Source organism: Mastomys coucha, unplaced genomic scaffold (genome assembly GCF_008632895.1).
Source record: "Mastomys coucha isolate ucsf_1 unplaced genomic scaffold, UCSF_Mcou_1 pScaffold22, whole genome shotgun sequence".
In the NCBI taxonomy this organism is placed as follows: Eukaryota; Metazoa; Chordata; class Mammalia; order Rodentia; family Muridae; genus Mastomys; species Mastomys coucha.
Genome location: NW_022196905.1, coordinates 8,834,593 through 8,854,876, shown reverse-complemented (window position 1 = coordinate 8,854,876; position 20,284 = coordinate 8,834,593). Strand labels below are relative to the sequence as shown.

At 41.7% G+C, this 20,284-nt stretch overlaps 2 long non-coding RNA genes across 2 annotated transcripts in view; one reads left to right on the top strand and one right to left on the bottom strand.

Annotated features, from left to right (window-relative positions):
- Window positions 1-6,454, bottom strand: part of LOC116070470 — a 37,250-nt gene extending 30,796 nt beyond the window's left edge. Inside the window, exon 1 of the long non-coding RNA XR_004110410.1 lies at window positions 6,080-6,454. This is a non-coding gene — a long non-coding RNA (uncharacterized LOC116070470). The remainder of the gene's footprint in view (window positions 1-6,079) is intronic.
- On the top strand, window positions 6,054-19,070 carry LOC116070469. Its single transcript, XR_004110408.1, has 3 exons — window positions 6,054-6,169; window positions 13,320-13,444; window positions 18,819-19,070. It is a non-coding gene; the product is annotated as an uncharacterized LOC116070469 (long non-coding RNA).
- Window positions 19,071-20,284: the final 1,214 nt, after the last annotated feature.

The window sequence follows — 20,284 nt, the reverse complement described above, 5'->3', positions numbered from 1 at the left end:
AAAAATGCAGATAGAAGAAAAGGCAGGCACTTCAACAAATGGTTCTAGGAAACTGGTTTCCAGATGGGGAAGAATAAAAGCTCTATTTCACAGCCTTTACAAAACTCACCCCCAAATGGGTCTAATATATTAAAGTATAACCTGAGACCCTGAAATTGATAGAGAGTAGAGAAAAAATACTTTAGAATATAGGCACAGGTAAGGACTTTCTCAATGGGGCTCCAATGCTCGGGAAATAGTACCAACAACTGACAAAAGGCCTCATGAAACTAAAAAGCTTTGCATCACCAAAGAAACAGTCAAGCAGAGAGACAGCCTACAGATGGGGGAAATCCTTGCTGTCTATGCAATGATAGAGGACTAATATCTAGAATATACAAAGAACATTTAAAACACAACTAAACAAGAAATCAAACAACCCAATGAATAAGTATGCTAAAGGAATGGTTAGATGTTTCTGAAAAGGCGAAATACAAATGGCTAACAAACATGAAAATAATGTTCAACCTCAGCAACCATCAGAAAAATGCAAACCAAGACTACAGTCTATCTTACCTTAGCCATTAAGAAAACAAATGTTGGTGAGGAGTGGGGGAGGGGAACCTTTATACCCTGCTGATGGGAATGTAAACTAGTCACTCAGCCACTGTGAAAGTCTGTATGGAACTTCTAAAAACTGAAGTCAGATCTTCCATGCTGACTAGCTCTAGCACTGCTGAGTGTTTACCCAAAGGGCTCCAAGTCAGCACATCACAGAGAACCTTGTGTGTCAGTGTTTGCTTTCTACAGCACTATTCACAAAAGCTAAGTTGGGGAATTAACCTAGGCGTCCAAAGACAGAAGGAAGGATAGGAAAATGTGATATATAAGCCCAGTGGAATTTTATTTCAGCCACAAAGAAGAATGAAGTTATATCATTTTAGGAAAATGGACACAACTGGAGATAAATTATATTGGGTGAATTAAGCCAATCTCAGAAAGATCCACAGGCAGCAGGCAACATGAGAATGACTAGGCCTGGCTTGGACTTTTGAAACCTCAGAGCCCACCACACTTCCTCCAACAAGGTCACACCTGCTTCAACAAGGCTTCCTAATCCTTTTCATTCCCTGGTGATTGAGGATTCAAACCTGTAGTGTCTGGGGGTGGGGATGGGGTCCTTCTTATTCAAACCACCAAAGGAAAGGTAAGAAAAGGAAGGGTAGGGGATTTGAAAACTAATAAATAAGCATTAGTCTAATGGGATCTACTGCTTCTCAGACTGTATTTGAATTCTCTTTATCTTCTGGAGTTGTGGTTTGTATACAAAGCATCTTTTAAAAAAAAAAAAGACTCATGAGTTAAGGGTTGGCTGCCAACTGATAGACTTTTGAGTAATGACTGGCTCTGATTTCATCAATGGACTAAGTTTTTGATGTATTTGTAAGTTGATGGAACAGTGGTAGGGAGTAGGGACCTTTCAGAGGTGGGGCATGTCCTCAAGGGATGTGGTGGTTTGAATATACTTGGCCCAGGGATTGGCACTATTTGGAGGTATGACCTTATTAAGTAGGTTTGACCTTGTTGGAGGAAGTGTGTCACTGTAGGAGTGAGTGGGCTTTGAGACCCTTCTCCTAGATACCTGGAAGCCAGTCTTCTGTTTCCCTTTGGAACAACATGCAGACTTTCACCTCTTTCTCCAGTATCATGCCTGTCTGGAAGCTGCCGTCCGTGTTCCTGATGATAATGTACTGAACCTCTGAGCCTGTAAGCCAGGCCCAATTAAATGTTGTCCTTTACAAAAATTTCTTTGGTCATAGTGTCTGTTCACATCAATGAAACCCTGACTAAGACAGGGCAAATAGTTTGTTGGGTCCCCATGCTCATTCTCTCATGTGCCTCATTACATGCTGTTCATCACAATATTTTACATCATCTCACATGGTCCCAGGTGCAATGGAGCTGCATGCATGACTGAATGCTCTGAACTTTGAGCCACAGTGCATCCCTCCTCCCTAGAGTGGACCCCTCTCTCTCAGGCATTTTGTCACCATAGGAGAAACTGACTAACACACCATAGATGTTCTTATCCAGGACTCTTCATGCTCTTTAGTTTCTTTATCTATGCTATTTCCTCAAGAGCAGAAACCCTTACTGCTGGATTAAAACAGAAATTCTGAGAACAAATAATTCTGAAAAGAAAAGAAACACCAAGAAAATATTCCCTAGCTCGTATCTGGAAATAAGTGTTGATTCACCATTTAAGGATAATCTCCTATGAACATGAATGAAAAGATAAAAATACTAGCAAAGCAAACATTCAAATGTATATAAAACTTAACAAATTATGGTTAGGGTGTATATACTCCAAAACTGCAAAGATATGTTACTATTAAAAATCTATTAAAGAAATAAATTAGGCCAGATGGTGGTGGCACACGCCTTTAATCCCAGCACTTGGGAGACAGAGGCAGGTGGATTTCTAAGTTTGAGGCCAGCCTGGTCTACAGAGTGAGTTCCAGGACAACCAGGGCTACACAGAAAAACCCTGTCTCAAAAAACAAACAAAAAAAAAAAAAAAAAAAAAAAAAAAAAAAAAAAAAAAAAAAAAAGGAAGAAAGAAAGAAATTAGCACGTTAAAGGATAAAAACAAAATCATTTCAACACAAGGAAAAATGTTAAAATTCAGAGTCCATTCTGATAATAATTCAAACTTAGAAGGATATTTTCCTCAACTGCTAAAGGATATCTACCAAAGCATACAAAGAACATCACACTTAATAGTGAAGCACAAGGGCTAGGGAGATGGCTCACTGGGTAAGAGCACTGACTGTTCTTCTGAAGGTCCTGAGTTCGGATCCCAGCAACCACATGGTGGCTCACAACCACCTGTAATGACATCTGACACCCTCTTCTGGTGTGTCTGAAGACAGCTACAGTGAATTACGCTAGAGTGAGCAGGTTGGAGCAAACGGGGCTGGCAGAGGTCCTGGGTTCAATTCCCAGCAAACACACACATAATGGCTCATAGCCATCTGTACAGCTACAGTGTACTCATACACATAAAATAAATAAAATAAATCTTTAAAAAAATATATAGTGAAGCACAGGAAACATGTCCTTTCAGGCTCAGAAGAGGATGAGAGTGGCTGAGTACAACTGTTGCTCATCACTACAGGAGCACACCTAGCTACTTCAAACAAACCAGAATAAACCTGAGGAACACAGGTGTGCACAGAAAGGTACAAAATGGGGGATCCAGCTGCACATGACTACCTCCATTTGGTCATTTTGAGTACCAAGTTACCCAGCACACATCCAAACCCTGAAGGGACAGGGCAAACAAAATTGTTAAGATGGTAAGCTGGTGTGCCAGCTTATGGTGTGCCAGCCACTGATATTTATTTCATAACTGACATTTGAACATATAAATATTTTTTTTCAGAGTGGCCAGGTGCACTCTGGTTGGCTGTAGCCCATCTTTGCTTAGCTGAGCTTACAAAGCATCCTCCTGAGGTAGGGGTCTGAGGACCAACAAGTTTTACACTGCATGTTTCTGCCCATACATGTACTATATATTACACTCTGTAATCTGGACTGTCTGCCTTTGGTTTTATGATACTTTTTAGACCATTCTGGCACAGTGAGTGGGATGAAGTCTTTTTGAAACAAAACCCACTATTCACAAGTTACATATGACTATTTACGTACAAATCTCAGGAATGTACACATTTTTGAAATCCTCCCTGCTGTCAGCAGTGTCCAGAAAGCAGTACACAGTGAGCTCTGAAAGTGATCGAATTCTAAATGATGCCTGTACTCTGAAAATTTTTTCTCTGGACTGACTGGACAGATAACTAACAGCCACTATGTCTAGTAGGTTCCATATACAAGGATGCAACCAACCATGGACAGTACTGTTTTCAAATACATCAGTACTGAGCAAGCACTAACATCACTCCTGAACAGTCAGGATAAGAAATTATTCACAGTATTTGAATTCTACTAGCTGCTATGAGCAATCTAGAGTCAGAGTGGCCAATGCTGGAAGCCTCCTGTCCCATGCTCCAAGCCCAACTCAAGTTTGGGCAAAGAGATTTTGGGGGGGGGGTTTGGTTTGGTTTGATTTGGTTTTTTGTTTTTTGAGACAGGGTTTCTCTGTGTAGCCCTGGCTGTCCTGGAACTCACTCTGTAGCCCAGGCTGGCCTCGAACTCAGAAATCCACCTGCCTCTGCCTTCCAAGTGCTGGGATTAAAGGCGAGCGCCGCCACTGCCCAGCGGGCAAAGAGATTTTTAAAGGCAGATTTGAATGATGTTCTTTCTCATTGCGGGCAAGGTTTCTCTGAAACCTGAGTGACCCATGTTCTTTCCCAGAGGTCAGGGAAGAGGCTGAGAGTGGCAGCTGCTTCCATAGGAAACCACTGGAAGGTGAAATGACTCATGGACTTCCATGGGATAAATTCCTCAGATGTGCCCGAGGATGCCCGATGTTTCCTGTACTGGGGAGTCAAACCTTTCAACTTCCCCTGTGAATACTGTTATTAAGGATTTTGTTTTTTTGAAAAGAATTTGCTTTTAGGCAATTTTTAAAAAACTAGCTAAGAAATCATTTCTCAGGCAGGAAAAAAAATGACAGGAGTGGAGGGAAGAGGAAAAACGGGAACAGTAGTTTGTGTCAGATGTTATTGAGAAGATTTTTTTAAAAAGAAAAGAAAAAAGACAATTGTAGGAATGCAGGCCAGGGTGAGGAAAAGACTCTAAAAAAAGCATGTAGCAGGTTACAGTGGGCTGACTGTGCGGCGGGAGACTAGGAATAGCCCATAGCTGACAGCAGGTTACAGTGGGCTGACTGTGCAGCGGGAGACTAGGAATAGCCCGTAGCTGACAGGAGGTTACAATGGACTGACTGACTGTGCGGCCGGAGACTAGGACTAGGGGACTACTTTGCCAACTCTGTCATAAGGGAAGAAAAGGAAAAACTCTCCTTGCCTCAGCATCTAGGTAGAGAAAGGTTGGGGGTGGGGGCATAATGAAAAGGAGCTCCTAAAGCAGACAGGAGAGGAAGGTTCTAGGTGAGTACATCAGGTGCAATCTGAGGACAAGACTCATCTTGTAGAGAGTGGGCCTGATGTTAAAATCCCATTCCTCAATTGGTTCTTGGTTTGTCAATAAAGAAGGCCGGGGAGCCAATTGCTGGACGGAAGGTACAAGTGGGACATCTGGGTCCCAGGAGGAAAAGGCAGATGGAAAGAAGGAAAGGGGCATTTTCTGCCATGCTTTGGGGGAAGAAGAATGCAACAATCATGTGAGGCTTGGGGTACAGGGGTGGGGGGTAGAGGTGGGGAGCTAGGGCCTGCAGCCTCTGCTTAGGCAGGTGGCCAAGGAGAGACAGAGATAATAAATTTCCAGGTGGAAGATATCTGTGCCCAGCAATTGTGCCTAGAAGGCAAATTATAAAGTAACAAGTTGTGTGTGAGTGTCTTTTATCTTCGGATTCAGGGTCCTGGGAGGGGGACTGGAATGCTGTCCACTCCCAGGCAAAGGCAGTAGACGCTACACATCTTTGGTGGAAATGATTCCATAGGCTCCTCATTTTCAAATATGGATGCAAGGAGCATCTGTGTGCTCCTCTTTACTGAACTGTCTCCACCTGCAGACTCCAACTGTGCTTAGGCATCAGTAAAACTCCATAGCCAATATAGTCTGTCTGTCTGTCCACCAGTCAGTGTCCTTGAATTGCCATGATATTAAGCTTTAGACTCATCAGCTGTTGTCAGGGCATTGGTTCAGTGGTCTGAGAGAAGTGTAGCCAGACTTTGTCTATGTCGCGAGCACTTAGGGTGACCAGCCTATGGTTTCAGCTGGTGGACGCCCCTCAGCAATTATGACAGAAGACAAGAAGTCAGACGTGGTGCCAAAAGAGCTTTTATGTACTATATCAGGCTGTATCACACAAATTACACACCAAAATAACATAGCAATCACTAGTATTACTAGCAGAACAATTCCAAACATCCTAACATTCTAACATCATAAGCTAAGGGATTCTAACATCATAAGCTAAGAGATTCTAACATCATAAGCTAAGGGATTATACGACCTGTCTCCCGCTTCGCAGGCTCGGGCTCTGACTTCTCTGGCGTCACTTTCTGTTTACTTCCGGGTTGGCTCCTCAGATCTTCAGGCTCAGGTTTCCGGTCCAGGCAGAGCTGCGTGCGGCGGGTCCCGGCAGGGCGGCGTGTCCCAGCAGCGCTGTGGTCTAGCAGGGTCAGGCTCGGGCGGCAGCGGGTCAGCGAGTCAGGCTGTGGGGAATGGAGAGTCGGGGGCCTGGGCAGCATGGATTCGCCTAGCAGCCATCCCGTCTCTGACTCGGGCACTTCTGGCCGTGGTTTTTAAGCTCTTTACTTATCTCTATCTATGTCTGCACGTTGGGCTTCATGCATCTTTATCTAAGGCTCCACTCTGGGTTACTGCCTTGCGGTGCTTATCCATTTCACACATTCACTTTCATTTCGCTCATTTTGTCACTTAATATTTCATTTTAGCCTTCCTGGCCTTCAGGCCTTACATGCTCCTTACAGTCTACATTGTGGATTCTTTTATTCTTTTGCCTTTCTCCAAACTCTCCCCACCCTTTCAACCCCCAACCCTAGATAGGAGAGAGAAAAGGACAGAAGGCAAAGGGGGTGATGTTATCATTAGACTAATTCCTGCTGATTAAGGGCATTGAGTTCTTTGGAGCAAGTTTGGTCTTTGTCAAGATGTTTAATTTCTTCTTCTTCTTCTTCTTCTTCTTCTTCTTCTTCTTCTTCTTCTTCTTCTTCTTCTTCTTCTTCTTCTTTTCTTCTTCTTCTTCTTCTTCTTCTTCTTCTTCTTCCTCTTCTCCTTCTCCTTCCCCTTCTCCTTCCCCTTCCCCTTCCTCTTCTCCTTCTCCTCCTCTTCCTCCTCCTCCTCTTCTTCTTGTTTCTTCTTTTTACACAACTACTTGATAACAAACCATGACCAACAGCAACCAACCAACAACCCACCCTACATCTTGGGCCCCTACCATTTATATACCTTCTAAAAAGTCCTCACAATCACAGAAAATATCTGCAGCTGGCAAAATCATAGTCAGTTCTTGTGGACAATATGAAATAGCTCCATATCCCACACCTGGGATTAAAATGAAAACATTCTTATAGTGTTTCTGGTTTTTTTGTTGTTGTTGTTGTTTTTGGGTTTTTTGTTTTGTTTGTTTGTTTGTTTGATTTTTTCGAGAGAGGGTTTCTCTGAGTAGCCTTGGCTGTTCTGGAACTCACTCTGTAGACCAGGCTGGCCTCGAACGCAGAAATCCACCTGCCTCTGCCTCCCAAGTGCTGGGATTAAAGGTGTGTGCCACCACCGCCCAGCGTGTTTCTGTATTTCTAAGGAAACCAAAATGATCACTACAGAGAAGTGTGTGTTTTGCAAGTTAAAGAGAGAAGGACGGGTTAAATTCAGCATCATGCAGCCTTGACTGCTTCTTTTAGGACTGCAAACTATTCTCTTGCACTGTGACCTATAACCTTCATTTGTGGACTGGTACTAACCCATAGGCATTTAGGATATAACACACACCTCACACTAGTTACAAGGTGAGCCTCCATAAATTAAAATTTCATTACCTATAAAGCTAAATTAGAGATAATTCTCCTGAAGGCAAATTCTATACTACCAAATGCAGAACAGTTGTGAGGGGAAAAAGCAGTCTTTACAATTATCCCAAAAGTTCATAAAGAAAAGGCCAGTTGGGGCTGGCGAGATGGCTCAGCGGGTAAGAGCACTGACTGCTCTTCCGGTGGTCCTGAGTTCGGATCCCAGCAACCACATGGTGGCTCACAACTACTCGTAATGAGATCTGATGCTCTCTTCTGGTGTGTCTGAAGACAGCTCCAGTAAATTGCAGGGCCGGAGCTAGCGGGGCCGTCCTGAGTTCAGTTCCCAGCAGCCACATGATGGCTCATGGCCATCTGTACAGCTTCAGTGTACTCATACACATAAAATAAATAAATAAATAAATCTTAAAAAAAAAAGAATGAATGAATGAAAGAAAGAAAGAGAAAGAAAGAAAGGAAGGAAGGAAGGAAGGAAGAAAGAAAGAAAGAAAGAAAAGGCCAGTGTTGTGAAGGATCCTTGTTGGCAGTGGGTGGGGGTTGATTCCTTACTGACTGGCTAAGGCTTATAAATGCCAATCCAAAGGAATTCTAATTAAAGATTTTTTTTTCCTGATAAATCTCCCTGGAGCAAGAAAATACTTCTACGCTTTAACTATTTTCAAACTATGATCAGAAATAGGATGGAAATCAATGTAAGAACACCACTGCAGGGGAGTCTACTAATGAAAGAAGGTCACAGTGTGTAGCTGCTTGTATTCTCATGCTAATTTTGTTCCCCCAAAAATCTGTTTGCAGTGTGAGACTGAGGGAGCCTGTCCCCAGTTGGTTCTAACTGGTAAATAAAGATGCAGACAAACAATGGCTGGGCAGGGCAGACAGAAGTGGAACTTTTAAGATTCCTGGACAAGAGACCAAGAAAGGAGGAAGGAAGTGGGAGATCCACCATGCCAGGAGAAAGTGGAGGAGTGAAGAATGCCTGAGAAAGTGTGGGACAGAGAGCATAGCCACCACATAGGAGCCAGGCAAGAGCAGCCCCAAGAAGGCCTCCAGAATGGGTCTAGGACAGCAAAGATGAGATATGGATTTTAGAAAGTAATAACTTAGGAATATCAGAGGGAATTACATTAGCCATGTGGAGGGTAAGAGGTGGCCCAGCCATTGAGCTATTTAAGGTATATAAAAATATAAAGGCTGTGTGCCTGTGTCTTTCATTCGGGAACCCAGAACATTGGGATTGGTAGTGAGGAGCATGCTGCAGCCACCAGGATTGAATTAAATAGATTAACTGGCTATAGCAACAATGCTGTAACTCAAGAGTTTGCACTGAACTGTAAGGAGGAATTTCCCTGAAAGCTGGTTTTCTCCATTGTTGTGTTTTATCCTCTTCCTCCAGATACTCCTGATCCTCTTCCTGAAAGGCTGGAGAATCTTAGAATTTAAAATGAGGGCATTTAATAGAAATGTATGTATAATGTGTAACCTTTACTTAAAAGGGGGCATGGAAAAACCTCTGCCACAAGCCAAAAAAGGTGGAGTAGCTAGTTCCAGGAATTTGGCTAACTCAGAGCCTCAGGGCTCTGGTTCCCAATACCTGCCCCTCCTGGCTGATCCACAATGAGGGCGGAACTAGGAATGAAGGTCTACTGGTTTATGAGACTCCCTACCCTTGTGGACCAGTAGATGAAGATTACATTCCTAGAATGAATATGTTCCCCTCTCTAACTGAATACCTTGGGTTGGGTCCCTCTGAAATTTTCCACTGTTTCCTTGGTAACCCTCTCCCTGCCCCTAGCTTATGGGTTTTCCTTTTAAATACCCTACACTTCTTGTGTTCGGGGTCAAACTCCTCTGGCCAACAAGGTCACGAGATCGACCCCAATACCAGTATCCCCAATAAACCTCATGTGATTGCAGCAAGTTCGGTCTCTCGTGAGTCATTGGGTGGTAGAGTCATCCTGAGACTTGAGTAAGGATCTCCCCAGTTCTGGGGGTCTTTCATTCCCACGACTGCTCATAATTTTATTAATGTTGCACACTTATAGCATATATTGTCTTTTATTTAATACCTATAGCACACAGTTTGCTTCATTTTTACCAAATCATCTTGAAGGCAAATGACTTGTTGAAATTCTATGGGATCTTGTGGCTTCTTCCCAAGACATCTCTCTTCTGCTAGCTTCACAAGGTGACCCATGGGGTCACCTTGACAGAAAGCCTTCCCCAGTGGTTAAGGGACAGTGCCTCTTCGACATGGATGTACCAACCCTTCCAGAGTGTCCCAGAGCAGAGGGAATATGGACTGCTTCACTTCCATCTCATCCAGGAACCTAAAGTTTTTCTTCTTCACTCCTACAACTGACATCAAAGGAATCCTCTTTTTCCCCATCACCTCTGAGAATCAAGCAGGCAGGCACTAGGGTAGGATTTGGCCAACACCAGGATAGTCACTTTTATAATTAAAGTCATAAAGCAGAGGTGTCAAGTCAGTGGGAGCTGAAGAGCCATCTGGACCCTCATGCCAGTGTTTATTGTGAGGATTAAAAGCATAAGGTATTATAAAAATGGGAAACCTCATACAAATGGGAGGAATTATTATAATCCAGATCTATAAAAATAAACAAAGAACCAAACAACACTGGTGATTTGCTCAACAGCTCTGTGAAATTAAAGCCTGAAGATGTTTTCCTTTAAAGTCACAGATGGAATTAAAGAGGCATCTGGTGAGTAACACAAAGGGAAGGGCCCAAGGCCAGAACACTCTCCTCTCCACAGCCTCTATCTCTCTGTACTGCTTCTGTGAGAATGTGGTGGGACCATAGCCTGCCATTTGGAAACTGACATCTCTTTGCTTTCGAGTTTTCAGATCTCAAAACTTCTGATAAATACCAGTGAAAGCATAGCATAGCACTATATCATTCAAATTTGAGCCAGTTTTCTACCCTAAGTGACAACTTTTAAATAAAGTATCTTTTCCAAAGCCTTTAAAAGAACCAGCATCCCTTTTACTTGGGAATATAAGAAAATAAAACTCAACTGACTTGCTATAACTGAGAGGTTAAAATTTTCAAACTGTACTGTGGGAACTTAGCAGTTAGTTGAACTCAATGAGAGACTAGCTCCCAGGACTTAGAAGAATGAGAAACTAGCTCCAGGAACATAGAAGAATGGGAAACTAGCTCCAGGAACATAGAAGAATGGGAGACCAGCTCCCAGGATATAGAAGAATAAGAGACCAGCTCCCAGAACATAGAAGAATGGGAGACCAGCTCCCACAGCTTAGAGATCAGAACGGCCTGGCAGGAGAAAAGAAAAATGAAGTAACAAACAATTGCCAGGTGGCTAACCTGCTTCTGAACCCTAGCACAAGCCAGCACCAATCAGAGACTACCCCGTACTTTCCCCTGACTTAGTTTCCCCTTTTTCCCTAAAAACTGTGTGGGTATAAAAACCTGTTTAAATTTTTGCTTGGGGCCAGACTCCTTTACCCCTGCAAGGGATATGAGTCTCGCCCCAGCTAGCTGGAATAAAAAGCCTCTTGCAGATTGCATCACATCCGTGTCTTGGTGGTATGTGGGGTCATTGCTCCTGGGATTTGAGTGTGGGGATCCCTCTGGGAATCTCACATAACCAAGCAATTTGAAGTCCTAGTTGAATCTTGAAAGATCAAGAGATCACTGTCCTGCCATACACCCTCACCCTCTCCCAGCTACCCCAACCCCAGTGCCTGTGTGATTTAAGAGAATCTTGCAAGCAATAAAAGAGAAGCTTCAGAAGTTCCAGCCAGACTTTGTTGCCCTGGCTACTCCAGTAGGGCCTGGTGCCAAGGAGACTCTGAGAAACAACAATTTAACACACAGGTCCTTTCTTACTCTAGATTTATAAAAGACCCCCAGAACTGGGGAGATCCTTACTCAAGTTTTGGGATGAAGCAACTACCCAATGACTCACGAGAGACTGAACTTGCTGCAATCACATGAGGTTTATTGGGGATACCTGTACCAGGGTCGATCTCATGACCTTGCCAGTCAGAGGAGTTCGACGCCGAACACAAGAAGTGTGGGGTATTTAACCCACAAGTTGGGAGCAGGGAGAGGGTTACCAAGGAAACAGAACATAAACAGTGGAAACTTTCAGAGGGACCTGACCCAAAGTATTCAGTTAGGGAGGGGAACACATTCATTCTAGGAATGTAATCTTCATCTACTGGTTGGCAGGGTGGAGAGCCTCGTAAACCAGTAGACCTTCATTCCTAGTTCCGCCCTCATTGTGGATCATTCAGGAGGGGCAGGTCTCGGGAACCAGAGCCCTGAGGCTCTGGGTTAGCAAAGTTCCTGGAACTGGCTACTCCACCTTTTTTTGGCTTGTGGCAGAGGTTTTCCATGCCCCCTTTTAGGTAAAGGTTGTACACCATACATTTGTATTAAATGCCCTCATTTTAAATTCTAAGATTCTCCAGCCTTTCATTTACATATAAGTATGTTCACTATTTCATTAACTGTTAACTAAATATTACATTTCAAACACGAGTTCCTTCCTTTTTCTTTGTTATTGGAGCTCAAAACACAATAACCCAAAGTAGATGCCTGGGGAGGAGGCCCAAAACAGTGGTCGTTGTCTGTTTCTTCCCTGTTTCTCTTTCCTCCCCTTTCTTTCTTCCAAGAAAAACCATAGTAGTAGTTACACTTCCCAGCTTCTCTGAGGACTACAGAAATCACTTCCACTCTATAATGTTCCATCACATCTTTCCCTCTAGGCATTTTGTCCATATGCATGCACATGTGAAAAAACAAAACAAAGCAAAACAAAACAAAAAACCCAGTCTTGCTTAAGGTCAGATCAAGCCTCTCAATTCTTCTCCCTTACATCACTCTAGAGCTGCCATGGATAATCTAACCACATAGACACTAACATTTCTCTTCCCCAAGGCAGAAAACCCAACCTAAAACCCTTTCCCCCAAAGTAGGGCCTAAAACTAAACCCCTCTCCTACCTTTGGTATGACAGAAGTCATAAGGAAATTTGTGATCTCTTTGCCTGATAGTGAATCACATGATTCTCATTTCACAAGGCTTCCTGTTCTACGCCCAGAGGGAAGACCTCTGCACAGAGAAACCAAGAAGGATCTGGACAGACAGACCTTGCTGCGTTCCCACATTCTGTCTGTTAGCATGACACCATATTCCTATTGACCACTCATAGTTTCACATGGTTGTTTGTGAGGAGTTTTGGGGGCTGCTTGGTAGGAATCTTGGCCAAGGACAAGGAAATGGGCTTCAGGCAGGAATCTGGCATTAGCCCATGACAAGGAAGTAAGCTCAGGCAGGAATCTAATTTTAGGCTAGAACAGGGAAGTAAGTTCAGACAGGAATCTTAATTTTAGGGTGGAACAAAAGAAGTAGGCTTCAGGCAAGAATCTGCTTTTGGGCTTGGACAGGGAAGTAGGCTCGGATATTTTGGTCGTCCTGACAAGCCCTTAGAAACAGCAATCTGGAGAGTGATCACGGGACTTTGTTCATTGCCTTGCTTGTTCCTTGACTATTTGTGTTTCTTGTACTGTTTGCCCTTATTGCTTGCAGGTAATTAAAATGGTATGAAAGCAGATTGGGAAAAATTAAACCTGCCTTCAGTCTCAGAATTGACTGAGGCCATGCTGCAGTGTTGTCTAATTGTCTCTTTCTTTTCAATCCTCACTCCTGCACTGGAGAATTCCTTTGACTGACTGAGCAGGCTTGGTCAAGTGGTGCCTCAATGTTGGAGCTCCAGTAAGAGGGATACAGCAAAGGACACAGTGGGAAGAAGAAGAAGCGCAGAAGAAAATTTGGGCCAGCTGTGAGTAAATCCCATAAGAATGAGGCAACGGGATGGTAGAATGCCCTTTCAATATATGCTTAAAAATATGCAAAAGGAGCCAGGCGGTGGTGGCGCCAGGACAGTCAGGGCTATACAGAGAAACCCTGTCTCGAAAATAAAATTAAAAAAAAAAAATGCAAAAGGCCGGAGAAGCGAAAATAAGTCAGAAACAAATTACCCAGTTTCTGATTTTATAGGAGAAATCTGTCCTTGGTTCTCTGAGGAGGGAATGGTAAGTTTATAGACATGGGAGAAAGTTGAGAAGGGATAAAAGGGTACTATACAACACATGGTCTTGAAAAAATTCCCATAGGTGCTTTTAGCCTTTGGACCCTAGTTAGAGATACGTTAGATCCTAGATGTGAAAGTATAAAATTAGTTAAGATATTGGAAGATGGAGATAGTGAAAGCAAGAGGAAAGGTGAAATCATTCCATTTGCACCTCCTATATCTGAGGTTTCAGACAAGGCAGGAAAGAGTGCCAAGCCTCTTGATCCTAGAGACAAAATTGAATTGGAGAAAAAGGCTGCTAAGTACTGTAATGAGGATTGGCCTCCTTCTTGGGATTCTCTTAAGGTATTTTTCGGGAAGGAACAGGCAAAGATAGCCCAGAGACAAAAGAAGATGAAACAAAAAGAATTAGCTCAGCTTGTTGAAAGATTTGAGCAAGTTCTTGTAGAACCAAAGAGTAGCGAAAGTTCAGATTCTGAGGAGGATGTACCAATGACTTTAAAAGGTAACAGAAATGAGGGGAGACCTCTTACTTTGAATCCTAGTGTTACTTTTTTATCACCTCTTCAGGCAGGACTGCAACAGGCTGTAGAATGAGGGGAAGATATACGAAGATATGCTTTCCAATGCCCTGTGTTTGAAACACAGGATCAAGAAGGGAATGCAGTTATATACCACACTCCTATTCCTTTTAAACAACTAAAGGAATTAAAACGGCCTGTGCTCAGTATGGACCTACTGCTCCATTCACCATGGCTCTGTTAGATGGCCTGCCTACTGAGGCTCTTCTGCCTGCAGATTGGAAACAATTAGCTCATGCATGCTTGGTGGGAGGCAGATTAACTGCTATGGAAAATGGAATTTTTTTAAAGATGTCAGCAGGCAGCAGAGTTAAACACTAGGACTAACAATCCCGTTACTTATGAGATATTAACAGGAGAAGGCCAATATCCGGATATACAGAATCAGTAACAATTTAATCTTAGTACTTATGCTCAAATTGGTGCTGCTGCTTGTAGGGCCTGGAATACCTTGTTTAATAAAGGGGATTTGTCTCAAGATATTTCAAAAGTAAGAAGGGACCTGATGAGCCTTTTCAGGAGTTTGTAGATAGGCTGATTAAAGCATCTGGGAGAGTGTGTAGAGATGTTAATGTCAGAATGCTTTTAGTGAAACAATTGGCCTATGAGAATGCAAACACAGCCTGCCATAAGACCTTCTACAAGGACTGGAACAATTACGATAATAGATTATGTTCCTTCTTATGTGCATGGTGTGGCCATAGCTGCCGCACTACAAGGAAAAACCATGCAACAGGTTTTATCTCAACAGGCTGGAAAAGGAAAGAGGAGAGTTAATGGGCCTCTTGGGAGTTGTTTTGGGTGTGGACAGACAGGGCATCTAGTGAGAAATTGCTCAAAGAAAACTAAGGAAAATAATGGAAAGAAACAGGAGTCTGTCCAAGATGTAACAGAGGGACTCATTCGGCTAAAGAATGCAGGTCTAAGAGAGATGACCTAGGAAATCCTCTCCGTCAGAGAAATGGGAGAGGGGGTCAACTCCAGGCCCTGAATCAATGTTATGGGGCCATGCAGTTCATTCCTCAGCAAAACAATCCTTTGAGGATCTCTTCTGAACCACCCCAGGCAGCACAGGACTGGACCAGCAGAGGTGCCTACACAGTATTAAACTCCAGTAATGGGGATGCAGGCCCTTCCTACTGGAATATATGGTCCACTATTGCCAGGAACTGTAGGATTGTTACTGGGAAGAAGCAGTGCCACTACGGCAGAATTGATGATTGCCCCAGGAGTTATAGATGCAGATTACACCGGGGAAATTAAAATTATGACTTCTTCACCTACCCATATTTCTGTCAATCAACTCAGGCAGAGAATTGCTCAATTACTCCTTATATCATTGGTTATGACAAAAAAAAATAAAGTTAAAACTAATGTTTGAGGGCCAAAAGGACTCAGTTCTTCAGATGCTTATTGGATCCAAGCTATAAAAGCTGAAAGACCAAACTAGTCTTAAGAATAAATGGGAAAAGATTAGAGGGCTGCTAGGTATAGGAGCAGATGTATCTGTAATAATTTCTGTTCATTGGCCTGGATCTTGGCCTAAAACAACTACCATTACTCAATTACCAGGGATAGGACTAAGTCAGAGTCCTGAGCAAAGCAGTGATCTCTTACATTGGGAGGATGAGGAAGGTCACCAAGGATATTTTCAACCTTACTTTGTTTTCAATTTGTCTGTTAATTTGTGGGGGAGAGATATAATGAAGGACATGGGAGTCCTTTTATACAGTCCAAATAGTAAAGTTATACAACAAATGTTTAATTGTGGTTATTTACCTAACCAAGGGTTAGGAAAGCAAAATCAGGGAGAATCAGAGCCCATTACAGTTACCCCTAAAAAAGGAAAAACAGGTCTAGGGTATTTTTAATGGAGACCATTGACAAACCTGCACTCCGTGAGGATAAAATCACTTGGAAAAGTGATATTCCTGTATGGATTGATCAGTGGTCTCTTACTTCAGAAAATATCCTGGCCATTCAACAGCTAGTGCAGGAGCAGTTGCAAGCTGCTACATTGAACCTTCCAGTTGACCCTGGAACTCACCTATATTTGTAATTAAGAAAAACTCAGGCAAATGAAGATTACTGCAAGATTTACAAAAGGTTAATAAAACTATGGAACTTATGGGGTCATTACAACCTGGTCTACCTACCCCAACTGCCAATCAAAAAAAAGAATACACATAAAATTATCATAGATTTAAGCCAGGCGGTAGTGGCACATGTCTTTAATCTCAGCACTTGGGAAGCAGAGGTGGGTGGATTTCTGAATTCGAGGCCAGCCTGATTTACAGAGTGAGTTCCAGGACAACTAGGGCTACTCAGAGAAACTCTGTCTTGAAAAACCAAAAAAAAAAAAAAAAATCATAGATTTAAAAGATTGTTTTCATACTATTCCTTTGCATCCTGATGACTATAAAAGGTTTGCATTTAGTGTCCCTGTTTGTAATTTTTAAAAACCCATGAAGCAATATTATTGGAAAGTTTGCCTCAAGGAATGGCTAATAGCCCTACTTTTATGTCAAAAATTTGTTGCTGCTTCAATACAAGAGGTTAGGACCTTGTATCCTTCAGTGTATATTATTCATTATATGGATGATATTTTATTAGCTGATCTTTCTGAGGGAGTTTTACTACAAGCCTTTGCTCTTATACAACAAAGTTCAAAATCTTGGGGATTAGTTGTTGCTCCAGAAAAAATTCAGAGGCAATATCCTTTTCAATATTTGGAACATCAGTTATATCCTAAACAAATTAGAAAATTTAAATAAGCACAGAAAATTTAAATAAGAAAAGATAATTTACTTATGCTAAATGATTTTCAAAAGTTGTTAGGAGATATTAATTGGCTAAGACCTCATCTTAAGCTTACTACAGGAGAACTTAAACCCTCTTTGATACCCTCAAAGGGCATGCAAATCTTAATTCCCTTTGACAATTAACTGACGAGGGACGAATAGCTTTGCAGAAAGTAGAGGAAGCTATTAGCCACCAACAGATACGTTATAGACTATGATCAATTGTTGGCTGCTTGCATCATTGGTACAACTCACGTAGCCACAGTAGTCCTTTGGCAAAAGGGACCATTAATGTGTATTCATCTTTCTTTATCTCCAAGTAAAGTTTTAACACCCTATTATGAAGCTGTTGCTGTGTTAATACAGAATTGTAGGGTTAAATCATGGAAATATTTTGGGAAAGAATCTGATGAAATATTTATTGCTTATTCCAAACAGCAATTAAATTGGCTATTGCAAAATACTGATATTTGACCTATTGCATATACAAACTTTTCAGGGAAAATTGATAATCATTATCCAAAAGACAAGTTGTTACAAATTGCCTCTATGCATGTTTTTGTGTCTCCTGTAAATTTGCATATGCAGCCCATAGAAGATATACTCACTGTATTTACAGATGGCCCATCTAATGGGAAGACATCATATGATTGGGTCACATGTTCATTCTCTTGAGTTTCCCCCTGCTTCACCACAAATAATTGAACTATGTGCTATAGCTGCTGTTTTGGAAATGTTGAAAAATCAAGCTTTTAATTTGTATACTGATAGCCAATATATAACTCGTGGTTTACAATTACTTGAAATTATTCCTCTTATACATACTGCTAATTCTCAAATTTTGCAATTATTTATGCAAATATAACTCAATTAATAGAGCATACAGTTCCTTATTTTGTAGGACATTAAGAGCTCATACTGGATTGCCTGGACCCCTTAGTGAAGGCAATGCCACAGCAGATTTGTACACCAGGAAGATTATATGCCTTAAACAGGAACAGTTAGCCAAACAATCTCATTCTTTACATCATCAAAATAGTAATACCTTGAGACAACAATTTTGTATTTCTAGAGAATGTGCACATCAAATTGTAAAGGCTTGTCCTGATCATCCTCAGTTTCTTCCTGTACCACATAATGGTGTTAATCCTCAAGGACTTATACCTAATCAATTATGGCAAATGGACATTATTCATATTTCTGATTTTAGAAAATTAAAATATGTAGATGTGACTACTGACATCTTCTCAGGCTTTCTAGTTGCAACTTATTTTCATAGGAAAAGCAACTAAAACTGTAATTAGTCATTGCCTCCATTGTTTTTCTATACTGGGTGTCCCCAATCAGATTAAGACAGATAATGGAACTGGCTACTGCAGCCAAGCATTTGAGACTTTCTGTCAACAATTTAATATTACCCATATTACTGGGATTCCTTATAATCCTCAAGGACAAGGTATTGTGGAATGGGACCATGGAACTTTAAAACAATATCTTCATAAAATAAAAAAGGGGGAGTTATACTCCTGTATACCACAAAATGATTTAAATCATGCTGTTTTTATTTTAAATTTTTAAAATTTGGATGTTCATGGACATTCAGCAGCTGAGTGTTTTTGGCATCCTCACACTTCCACTATATATGCTTCAGTGAAATGGAAGGATCCTATGACAGGACAATGGCATGGACCCAACCCTGTACTCATATGGGGATATGGTCACATTTGTGTTTTTTCACAGGAAGAAAATGGAGTTTGGTGTTTGCCAGAAAGGCTGCAACAAATGGAACAGTCCCATGTTCCTGCTGATTCCCTTACTGATGATGACGATTCCTGCACATGGTGAAGTCCACTGGGCCTGTTACTGATTCACCACTGATATATCCAGCAGTGTGGTCCAAACCGGAGATTCCTGTGACCAGTAATAATACTCAATTTCTTGGATCTCCCTGGGCAGGAGTCAAATTATAATAAGACCATGACTTTCAATGCATTTGGTGATGGTATCCTTGTTTGCTTTGTAAAGAATAGTACAAATGATGGGTGCATTTCAGTATTTCCTCAAGCTTGGAAGAAAAAAGTTTCACAAACCATAACTCAAAGCAGAGCTAGGCATGCCTAAACATTATAAGGGATTTGCCCCTGATCCTCATGAGCTACGAACTTGTGGATCTGTTCCCACAGAGAATGTATAGGCATTTAACAAAGTTATTAGTTGGAAAGAATGTTTTAATCAACCCACAATGTGGTTTAATGTCTCCAATAAAATGTGAATTGTTGATTAGGCAGGGACTCAGTCAAACATTGGGCAAAAAGAGATGTCCATAGGCTTTTGGTCATTAGAAGCAGGCTACTTCCAACAGCATATCTGGAAGTTAGCTGCAGTCTCTATGAAGTTACACTGGCTATAAGTAGAATTGGGGTAGGATCTGGACTTTGAACAAGTGTTAGTGCATGTGTTAAGGCTCCTAATCTTTTATTAATTGGTCATGTTAAAATTACTTTTGTTTCTTCTACAGTATTCAATGTAAGTTTTATTGATTGTACATATCCTAATTGTGTTAGCATGTTGAAACCTGGCATGTCTGTTATGGTGGTCTATCAACCAGCTTTTGTTTTATTTCCTGTGAATATTACAGGACCTTGGTATTCTGAAAAAAAACTTTCAGGTACTGGAAGAAGTGAGTCAGGCTTTAAGCAGAAGCAAGAAGATAGTGGGCTTGATTATTGCTGGTATAGCAGCTTTAATTACATTAATAGCTAGCACCTCTGCTTCTGCAATTGCTTTGACACAAGTTAAGACAGCAACTTTTGTTAATCATTGAGCAAAACATGTTATTAATGTTCTGAGTATTCAAGAGGATTTAGATAGGTGCTTGGAACAATGGATTGATGCTCTTTGTGATACTACTCAAAGTATTGGTCAGGGGAACCCCGGGTAGCTCAGTCAGTAGAGCATAAGACTCTTAATCTCAAGGTCGAGGGTTCAGGCCCCATGTTGGGCATCACCTGACCAAGCCTGCTCAGTCAGTCAACAGGAGTACAGGAGCTAGGATTGAAAGAAAAAATAGAATTAGACAATACTGCAGCATGGCTTCAGTCAATTCTGAGACTGAAGGCAGGTTTATTTTTTTCCCCGATCTGCTTTCATACCATTTTAATTACCTGCAAGCAATAAGGGCAAACAGTACAAGAAACACAAATAGT